The sequence below is a fragment of the Globicephala melas genome, chromosome 13 (genome assembly GCF_963455315.2).
Source record: "Globicephala melas chromosome 13, mGloMel1.2, whole genome shotgun sequence".
NCBI lineage: Eukaryota > Metazoa > Chordata > Mammalia > Artiodactyla > Delphinidae > Globicephala > Globicephala melas.
Window position 1 is genome coordinate 6,787,145 of NC_083326.1, and position 11,363 is coordinate 6,798,507.

The 11,363-nt window shown below is 45.9% G+C and overlaps 1 protein-coding gene across 1 annotated transcript in view; it reads right to left on the reverse strand.

Annotated features, from left to right (window-relative positions):
- Positions 1–6,761: 6,761 nt before the first annotated feature.
- The window catches only part of CFAP53 (cilia and flagella associated protein 53), a 77,910-nt gene continuing 73,308 nt past the window's right edge, over positions 6,762–11,363 (reverse strand). The window contains exon 10 of the transcript XR_009566485.1: positions 6,762–6,896. The gene's annotated coding sequence lies outside the window, so the exon portion shown is untranslated. The remainder of the gene's footprint in view (positions 6,897–11,363) is intronic.

Here is an 11,363-nt window from a genome sequence, read left to right on the forward strand (position 1 = left end):
CTCTGATGAGGGGAGAGCATTGCACACATGAGAACAGTTGAGTCTGGGGTCAGAAAAGAGAGACAGGAGAGCTGGTTGTGGATGAGGGGAGGGGAGGTAGCTATGTGTCCTTGTGGGAGAAAAAGTCATGACAGACATGTCCAGGGGTGGTGGTTATGGAGGGGGACCCTGCCCACCGGGTGCTGGGCTGGGAGGAGAGATGATGTCATGGGGGGAGGGGGTCTGAAAGTGGACACACGACTGCCAGAGAGAAAACTTGATTTTTGAATTTTTTACTGTTGTAAGCCGAGGTGGCTTGGGTGACACCTCTTGCAAGAAATGTAATTTCTCTGCTAATAAATGGAAAAGACTCTCTTCTTCCTGACAGTGCAGACTCCCGTATTTAGCACCCATTTTGGAGAAAGCACATTCAGTCTGAGTGGTTCCCTTCCTAACCTGTTTGCTGAACAGAAAACAGGTTCTCGGCCCTAGACTTAGGATTTGATTTGCAGCATTTACAAAGAAGTGATTTGTTATTTTGTCTAATTGCTCCAAATCCTTATCTGGCTCTATTTTCCCCATCCCAGTTTCGCACAAATCACTCTGAGCTGCGTCCAGCTTCTCTCCCCCTGTCAGGTGCCAGACACTAGCTTCCCAGGGCTGGAGCAAGACTCTGCAGTTTGCCCTTTGAAAAAAAGAGCTTGAGTGGCCACAGCCAGGTCCTGGGAGCCCGGGGCCTGCAGGGGAAAAGAAATGTGTCTGGGTTTACAATGCAGGGTTGCAGGGAGAGGTGTGTGCCTATGTGCACAGCAGGGCTTTGGAATTTCACGATTAGCAGCATGCTAGATTCACACACACACACACACACACACACACACACACACACACACACCCTGGACCAGCCAACCATGTGCAGAGTGTTCTGTAGGGAAACAGTGGTACTTCTCCTCCTGTCTCACTCAGACTGTAACTATAAACACAGAGAGTTGAAGGACTGAATCCATCACTCCAGGACTTCTTCCATGTGAATCAGGACCATTAAGCATTTCTTCAAAGCCTGCCACGGGCACAGTGTTCATCCTGAGTACCTACCTACATTTTCACATGGTATTCCCAACAAAATGGGGATTTTATTGTTTGCTTTTATCTTTTGATTGAACTCCTTAGTTCAGCAGTTTGAACTAAGTAGTTCAAAATTCTGAAACCTTAAAAAAAAGTTCTAGAAAATACGGCTGCTCCAAAGTGGAACGTTAGAAAGAGCCCTGGATTTGGAGACAGACAGTTCCAGTTCTAATCCTGACCTTCCCGCTGCCTGACCTTAGGGTCTAAGGGACTAAGTCACTCTGGCCCTGAATTTCTTCATTTGTAAACTTTGTTTAATTATGTCTGCCCAAGAGAAAATGGATAAATGAATTGTGGTACATTCAGACAATGTAATAGTGCCCAGCAAGGAACTATTGAACTATCGGTATGTGTGCAGAGCACAGAGGAATCACATACACGTTATGTCGAGTGGAAGATAGCAGATTCCATTTACATGAAGTCCAAGAGCAGGCAGAACTAATGGGTGATGATAGAAATCAGAATAGTGGTTATTTCTGAGGGGCCTTGACTGGGAAGGGGCATGAGAACCTCCAGGATTCTGGAAATGTTCCATATGTTGACCTGCTGGTTATACAGGAGCAAACGTGTAAACATTCACCACACCATGTGCTTCACAAAGTTTACTGTATGAATGTTATATCTCAGTTACAAAAAAAAGAAAAAAAATCCCTGTCAAATGCCTGTGGCTATGGTGAGGACAAGTAAAACTGGACATACTTGTAAAACAGCAAACACGTACGAACGGTTACTGTTAAGTAATAATAATGTGTTAGAAAGATGCTAGATTCTCGAGAAAGCCAGGTTGCTCTTGCAGACCAGAAGTACCTCGACTTGGAATAGAAACAGAGAGCTTCTGGGAAGTTACATCATTTCACTGGAAGGATAGGATACGTGTTGGGTCTGCACTATTTCTGATGTTGAGTTATAGCACTTGCCATCTGTTGAACACTAACCCTTTCCTGTAGCATCTCACTTAATTCCCCAGCAGTCAAGGTGAGGGCTGCCCCTGCGGCCCTCAGCTCTGACCTTTCAAACGGTTTTGGAAGTCAGTCAAACACCCAGGCCCCAGCTCTCAAAGCTGCCAAGGCTTGTCAGGCACCCACTGCCTGTCACGTACTGATGCACCTTCTTATTGCTGAGGTCAACATTCCAAACGATTCCGTCACACGGTGTTATCCGTACCGCCAAGACTGTGCCCCTAGTGGGAAAGGAGGTGAGGTGTCCGCTCATGAAGCGCGCCTAAGCCGGTTGTGCAGTTACTGAAATTCTAAGGCAATACATTTCTATTGGAATCTGGTGACGTTTAGCAGATTTTCCTTTTACTCATTTGGAAAATAGGACTTTTTGGTCTGCCTCAGAACTCTCTGACCTCCTGTCCCCAAGACAGATTCTCCAGTTGAGTCGAGTGTACTTCTCACTATGACCTGCCCCCAACAGACTCCTCTCCAAAGATCCTCTTCCTTCTCCAGGTCATCTATAGTCCACACGACCTATAAGTCCAGCTCAAGGGCCAACTTTTCCTGGAAGCCTCCTTGATTGCCCCAGCCATAGTTCACCTTTCGCTTTGCCAAAAACCCAGAGCAGCAGTGATGTGGCTCTGAAGCATGACTTAGCTGGTACCACCCTCCTCCAACTCGCCAAAAGCTCCTCCAAGATCCTCCAATTAAACATAAATGGGGGGCTTCCCTGGTGGCGCAGTGGTTAAGATTCCACCTGCCAATGCAGGGGACACGGGTTCGAGCCCTGGTCCGGGAAGATCCCACATGCCACGGAGCAACTAAGCCCGTGTGCCACAACTACTGAGCCTGCACTGTAGAGCCCACGAGGCACAACTACTGAGCCCGTGCACCTAGAGCCTGTGCTCCGCAGCAAGAGAAGCCACCGCAATGAGAAGCCCTCACACTGCAATGAAAGAGTAGCCCCCACTCACCGCAACTAGAGAAAGCCCGCACACAGCAGTGAAGACCCAACGCAGCCATAAATAAATTTATTTTTTTAAAAAAACATAAATGCAAGGTAAGTCCAAAAGGGAGGGGATATCTGTATGTGTATGGCTGATTCATTTTGTTGTGCAGTGGAGGCTAACACAACATTGTAAAGCAACCATACTCCAATAAAAATTAATTTTTTTTTTTTTTTGCGTACGCGGGCCTCTCACTCTTGTGGCCTCTCCCATTGCAGAGCACAGGCTCCGGATGCGCAGGCTCAGCAGCCATGGCTCACGGGCCCAGCCGCTCCACGGCATGTGGGATCTTCCCGGACCAGAGCACGAACCCGTGTCCCCTGCACCGGCAGGCGGACTCTCAACCACTGCGCCACCAGGGAAGCCCTAAACATTAATTTTTTTAAAAACCCCATAAAATCTAAGCAGAGGCAGTGCACTGCTATTCAAATGCAGTTTCAAGACACACTTTCTAAGCCTGGCTTCCAACCAGGGGCCTCCCACCAGCCCAAGCTGCACAGGCATTCTGGAGCCTTTAAGAAGGCTTAGCAGTGAATCTGCTCCACGTACTTGATTATATTTAACGCAGCACTGGGTTATATGTTGCCTCGTAACGTTCACAATGATTTCTTGTGTCTGGGTCTTGACCTTCAACAAGACTATAAATTCCTCAAGGGAAGAAACAGTGTCAGTCTCATATTGTAGGCTTTGTAGAGTCTAGATACTAAACACTTTGAGATGCTCTGCTAAAAACATGCTTGACTTTGTAAATTCAGCAGATTAATTTTTTATTCATATTATTTGTAGTAGCAACGCTGATAGTCATAATGAAGAGTTGTGAGTGTTCTTATAATTTCATTCTTATTGATTTCTCCAGTTGTTAAACACAATTTATAAAAAGCCAATTGGAATTTAAACTACACGGCTGCTATTTTCCTAGGTAACATTGTGCATCTTTAAAAACTGTACTCAGCACATTCTGTAGGCTGATGGAATAAACTGCTCAAAAACAATGCCGGCATCCGTAGCATGCACATCAACAACGTTTTAATTCCAATCAGGCAACTCCCCAGTTTAGGTTAGTTATTTCTCATTCTGTTCAAATAGCCATTGCAGTTTACTTACACACCAGATAAGCAGTGCCTCCCATGGTCTTCCTCAAGTTGACACTTGTGGGCTTGGTATTAACCCCTTTATATAGCACAGGTCCACAATCCTTTATTCCAAAGTCTGGGGCCAAATATGTTTTGGAACTCTGAAGTTTTTAGATTTTAGAAGTGTAGTAGATGCCTGAGCCATAGCTCTTATAATGCATTTAGCCAGAGCTGGGGTGGTGCTCAGTAGTCAAAATCATTCATGGTTCTGTAGTAAACCCTACAGACAATCTTAAGTAGTTTTATACTTGTTCAGCTCAGATTTTGCTGCTAAATGAGGCTTAGCATCAGACTTTCTGGTCTCAGAGCTTTGTGGATATTTCTGTTGCAGAGGAGACTGGCGGGCTGGTCTCTCTCCTACAGTGTGCAAGGAGAAGGGTTGACCACTGGGTTTGTCAGAGATTCCAGACCCAGGGCACCACCAGCACCATGAATGCCTCATTTATTTGAGGACTACAGTTCAATTCAGTAAACATTTGTTAAGGGGTTTCCATGTGCCACTGTTCTAAGTGCTGTGAGAGATTTTCAGGGGAAAAAGATAGGGCTCTGTATTAGTCTTCTCAGGCTGTCATAACAAAATACCACAGGCTGGGTGGCTTAAACAGCAGACATTTGTTTCCTCACAGCTCTGGAGGCTGGAAGTCTAAGATCAAGGTGCCAACATGTTGTTTTCTGATGAGGACTCCCTTCCTGGCTTGAAGATGGTCACTTTCTTGCTGTGTCCTCACATGGCTGCTTCTTTGTGCACAACGAGAGGGCAATTCCTGTGTCTCTTCCTCTTCTTATAAGTGCACCAGCCCTATCCGATTAGGGCTCCACCCTTATGACCTCATTAAACCTAATTACCTCCCTAAAGGCCCTATCTCCAAATACAGTCACACTGGGGGTTAAGGCTTCAACATATGAATTTTGGGGAGACACAGTTCAGTTCATACCTGGCTCTTTCCCTCAAACAGCTCATAGTCTAGTAGTGGACACAGCTATCACAGCTAAACTGCACCCTGTGATAGAAAAGAGAAATAGAGAGCTGGGGGTGAACAACAGGGAGGTGAACCGCCAGGGAGTCTGGGGGGACTACACAACAGATGCTGTTTGAGTTGAGCTCACGGTGAAGGAAAGGTTGGAATTCCAAGGGGCATGTGGACCCTCTGAGTCCAGGCAGAGCAGTGGGGAAAAGTGCCTACGTGTGAGGAGGAGGGAGGGTGTCTGTTTGGGGGAACGGTAACTCTCAGTTCTGCATAGCTGTGTTCCTGATGCTCAGAGAATGTTATATAAAACAGCCAACCGTGGCTTCTGCGGATTAGCCCCTAGGTTATGTACTTCTTCACTGCAGGCAGAGACCTGTTAGTTCAAAAGCCTGTCAGTGCCAAACTTAAATTTTTACACATCCAATTATTTAAAAAACAGCCCAGACACACAAATGTTTAGCCATTTAGAGACTGTCTGCTTTGCAAACCCCGTGAAACCTCACCCAACAGCTATTACCTGTCGATGAGATAGGACCTTGCAGTAATAAGGCCCCAAACGCTAGGGCGCCCTGGGAGTTCTTGCACCCAGAGAATCCCCACCACGCTGTTGCACAGCATCACCTAGACATGTAAGCCCCTGCCCGGTCCCTCTCCCCACTGGGAGGTCCCTTGTCCTCCTGCCCTTCCGGACGCTGGCCCTTGATTTCTGCAGGCCTCTGGATGGTCTTGTGCTGTGAGGAGTAACCTCTCCAGCAACCCTGTCCAAACACCACCCAACAGAAGCTGTGTGTGCTATGGCCGCCTTGTGGTCCTTGATCAGCCCCAAACCCACTGAAGTCCTGCAGGGAGGCAGAGGGAAATCTGCCACCAAAGGAGCGCCCTTTACTCAGTACCCAGAAGACACAAAGGGGCAAGATGCCTTTCCCTCAACCCCACTCTCTCCACATCACCCTGGCTAACCTGCTCCCAGCTCTGAGGAGTCTCTCCCCTGAAAGCATCTAGTGGCACAGCAAAAGCAGACGAGAGGGGACTTCCCTGGTGGCACAGTGGTTAAGAATCCGCCTGCCAACGCAGGGAACCCGGGTGCGAGCCCTGGTCCGGGAAGGTCCCACACGCCGCGGAGCAGCTAAGCCCATGCATCACGACTACTGAGCCTGCGCTCTAGAGCCCGCGAACCACAACTACTGAGCCTGCGTGCCACAACTACTGAAGCCCGTGTGCCTAGAGCCTGTGCTCTGCAACAAGAGAAGCCACCGCAATGAGAAGCCCACGCACCGCAACGAAGAGTAGCCCCTGCTCGCCGCAACTAGAGAAAACCCGTGCAGCAGCAAAGACCCAATGCAGCCAACAATAAATAAATAAATTTAATTTAAAAAAAAAAAAGCAGATGAGAGCCATGGTCACCAGCCTTGGGTGCATGGTCAAGATGGGAGTCTGAATTCTAGCTCCCCCAGAGGGGAGAGAGAGCACAAACACCTTACCCGCCTTTGCCTGCTCCATGTCAATGTCTGTGCTTCTGGAAGCTAAAGCCATTTCCTGTCCGGAGCTGGGAGCTGTAGAAATGTCCGAGTCTTGCTACCTCCGATGGCTCATCTTCTGGCCCAGCACCCACCGCTTCAGGTCTGGCTTGGCCTCTTCACCGTCACAGTTCTCTGCCTCCTGTCATCTCCGCTGGCTGCTGGCCATTTCAGGGCTGTCCCTCTGGTCTTATCCCATTTTAGCTTTGCTTGGCTCTCTTAGGTCTGGGTGCTGAAGAATCAGAAGGAAGGCTCTATGGTCACCCTTTCACTCTGGCCACTTAGCCTTCCTCTTTACCCCCAGAACAAATGAGGAAATATTCTCTGAGGGGCTGCTCTGGGCAGAACTTTTGCTGAAAGCTTGGATTCATCAGAGTTGTCTAACACTTAGTAACTGCTTTAAGCAACAGTGCCTAATTGGAAAGAAAACATACACACACCACGAAAATATGCAAAAAAAAAAAACCTCCTAAAAAAACATAGTTTTAGCTGTGTGCTGCAGGTCAAATCTTAAGTCATCACTTCTCTGGCTTTGTTTCCCTCTGCCTCTCAGATTCCAGCCATGGTTCTGTCCAGGGCACCAGGGTCTGCCTCAGGTGCAGGCCCTGCATCATTCTGCTTTATTGTCCCAGGGCTTTCTCACAGCCTCTTTAGCCTACCATCTGTGGTGGGGAAGTCAAGGCCGGTAGGGGCACCCCTCAACTAAAGGGGGCGGGAGTGATAAAGGCCCCAGCCTCCACCGTGAGCAGTAGATGCCTGTGAGGCCTACACATTTCTTCAGAAGGCTCCTGAGTGGACTAAGACCCAGTTGCCTACTGTGATAACCACCCTGTAACACGTTCTTCCACTAGTTCCTCCCCTGCTACTCTGCCCACCCCATTCTTCTGCTTCCTGGGTCACCTACCAAAGAACCTAATTGCATCCAAGTCCTCCTAATGGGTTCTGCTTGCGAGGCCACCAAACCCCAGACACTTTCTCATCTATAAGGTGAAGGATTTGGACTAGACACCCTCTCAGGTCCGTTCTAGCTCAAGAAGCCCCTCAGTTTTTAGACAAGAGAATTGTAGCCCAGAAAGTCCTGCCAAGGTCACACAGCTGATTAATGGCACATTCGGGCAAAGACTTAGCATGAAATTGTCTTGTTTTATCAGTTTTCCCAGAACCATATCTACAAAGTCATTTCAGATAAAAGTCCCACATCACAATACTTGGAAGCACTAAGCTAATAACCCTCAGCTTCTATCCAAAACACACATCTTAGAATTTTAGTTCTCTAAAGTTTCTCTAGAGAATTCTCTAAAGAATTGAGATCTGGAGGAATTTTGGCTCTCAGAGCCCAAGATCCAGCCAACAGCTTCACAGGAGACATAAACAGAATCACATCTTTTACTGTGACCTGTACTAGGTGTGATAAAATACCCTTTCCAGTTACCTTGGGGGCTTCTCTATATAGGAAACTATTCTTTTTATTAAATGCAACTCTCATCTATATTCTGAGAAGCTGTTTGCCCAGTTTATATAAGGTAATCAAAATATCAGAAGAATGGTTTATAGAAGGAAAAATATTCATGCCCTTGTGTAATTTATGGAATGTGTATGCATAAATGTACTTGATGGACTTGCACCAAAATGCTATGTTAGCAAACATAAAGGTTTGGATAGAGACCACAAAGCGATGGAAATGGAGTGAAAATAGTCTCATGCTATATATTGCCTGAACTGCAAGCCTGTAGAAAGGGCATATTGGTGACTAAGGGTGCTTTGATAACAAACTGGATTTTGGTAAGAAATCATGATGTTATATAATGGAAAAAGTGCTGAACCAAGAGATAGATAGGAGATTTCTTTGGACTTCTGGCTCTTCATTTGCAAAGTAAACTAATTAAAGTATTTGTGGTGGGTTTTTAAGCTTTAAAAGTCTGAAATTCATTGAGTTTTGCCTGTTGTGGGGAGGCAGTAAAGCAGAGAGCCTGAAAGCCATGGGCTCTGCAATGAGACGGGCTTCAAATGCCAGCACCATCACTCACTGACTGGGTTTTTCCAACACCAGCCACCAATTCTGTGATTCTCCAGACACCAACATTCAACCATTCAATTCCGTTCTGACACTAACGACCTGGAGTTAGCACAGACCCCACAGATTAAAAGCTCTGTTCCACAAGACTGCTCCCCCAGTTCAGAGGCCAGCCACAAGTCTTGGGCCACCTGTACTTCTGACCAACTGGCTATAAATCAGGAGATCCTACGACCCCTTCTTCAGGTTCAGTAATTTGCTAGAACTGCTCACAGCACTCAGGAACACTCTTTACTTACATTACTGGTTTATTAGAAAGGAAACAACTCAGGAACAGCCAAATAGAAGAGATACACAGGGCAAGGTATGGGGGAGGGGGAACTTCCACGCCCTCTCTGAGTGCGCCCCCCTCCGAGCTCCTCCGTCTTTTCACCAGCCAGAGCTCTCCGAACATCAAACAACTGTTTTGCAGCTCAGTCTCTAGCCTCCCCTTTCTCTGGAGCCTTTCTCCTTTCTGGGTGGGGCTAAAAGTTCCAATTCTCTAATCACTTGGTCTTTCGGGTGACCAGCCCTAACCTGAGGCTTCTAGGGGCCGCATCCTAAGTCACCTTATTAGCATAAACTCAGGTGTGATCAAAAGGGGCTCTTTGCGGAGAACAAAAGGCATTCCTATCACTCAGGAAATCCCAAGGACTTTAGGGGCTCTGTGCCAAGAACTGGGAACAAAGACCAAATATTTATTCTAACCATGTAGCCTTGGCAAGTTTTCTTAACCTGCCATGTCTCAGTTTCCTCAGCTGTAAAATGGGTCTGAAAATAATAGTACTTCCCTCAAAAAGATGTCATGAGGATTAAATGAGTAAACACATGTAAAGAGCAGTAGGGTAGTAGCTAGTATTCGGTAAGCCCTATGTAAAGTTTAGTTGTCATTATTTAATCTTTTTAATTAGAACTGAAAGATAGAGGGCAAGGTCAACCTGAAAAAGGAAAAAGTCAGAATGACTCAGGAAATGAAGTGCTGTTTATAAATGTACAAAGTAATTCAAATTAACTGTTAACAAAGTGTTGCCAGATAGCAGCTTTGCCAGGTCTTCATTAATAACTAAGTTGAGTCACCAGTAGTTAGCACTCTGGTAACTTATATGCAAATAGAAGGTGACAAAGTTAGTGAAAATACTTTGTCCTCTGAAGTATTAAACATGGCTTCTCACTATCTTGTTTATAACAGGCAGGTAGGGCCTGCCAGGGACAAGACAATTACGCCTACAGTTTTTCAACTGTGGTTAGAGGGTGGACATTCACCTGTGGGCTACATTAAATGAAGTATAATGCACGGATTGAAGGAGGTGATGGTCCCATTGTATTCTGCTCTGCAGACCTCTTCTGGATTGCTTTTATCTAATTCTGAGCATCCTGTTTCAATACAAACCTAGAAAAATGAGGTGAGACCACTAGAGGGCAAACTGATGATGAAGGGTCTGGAGTAGATGGACAAATTAGAGGTGTTTACCTGGAGAATAAATGGTAAGACACATGATAGTAGTCTCCAAACATGAGATTTAGTCTGGAAACCTCCAGAAACCAGCACAATGACCAATGGTAGCTATTTTGTGAAGTTTGGTTTTTTTTTTTCACTCTTAATGAAAGTATAACACACATACAGAAAAGTACATAAATCTTAAATGTACAGCTTGAAGAATTTTCTCAAGATGAATACACTGAATAACCACCACACAAATCAAGAAACAGAACACTAATACCAAGTCCCCCTTCCACTCATTCTCTCCAAAAGGGTAATGACCTAACTTCTAACACCCAAAATTAGTTTTGCCTGCTTTTGAGCTTTTCATAAGTGGAGCCACATAGCACGTGTTCTTCTGTGTCTGACTTCTTTTGCTCATCATTCTGGCTATAAGGCTCATCCCTACTGTTGCAGGTAGCAAAGTTCGTTCATATACATTGTGTACAGAATTGAGATTTTCCGTTCTCATCTGGATGGGCATTTGGACTAGTTCTAATTTAGGTCTTTTTCAAATAGTGCCTCTGTGAACAATCTCACGTACGTCATTTTCTGCATATACGTATGAATTTCTGTTGGGTAAATACCTAGGAGTGGAATTTCCGGATCACAGTGTGCATATATTTTCAGCTTTAGCAGCCCAGAGTGATTGTTTACATTTATATTCTTACCATCAGGGTATGAGAGTTCCAGTTGCTCCACGTTCTCACTGATGCTTGCCTATATTTTTCATTTTACCCACTTTGGTGAGTGTGTAGAGTTATTGCATGTGTTAAGGCCCAAGGCAGGCCATCCCAGCATATGACTTAATGGTATATTGATTGCTTTGAGTTAAAGTTAGTTAAGAAATGACTGATGCAAGAGGGACATTTTGACGTGAGGCAGGAGATAGCTGGGCCCCAGGCTGAGCCGCTGGAACTTGTCTGCTGTTGACACTTCAAGATGAAGATAACAGCAGAAGCAGAACTCTGATTGAGTAAAAGATAAGGAGACCACATTTTTCTTGGGTCAAGGAGACCTCCCAGACCACATATACGCAGAAAAGATCCTCACGAGTCAGGGAAGGGAAGGGATGCCAGCCCATAATATGGGCTAGAAACCCTTGCACTGCAATCCATCTTGGCTAAAAGATATGCACGGACATCAGAGAGGACCCTGAGTCAGAC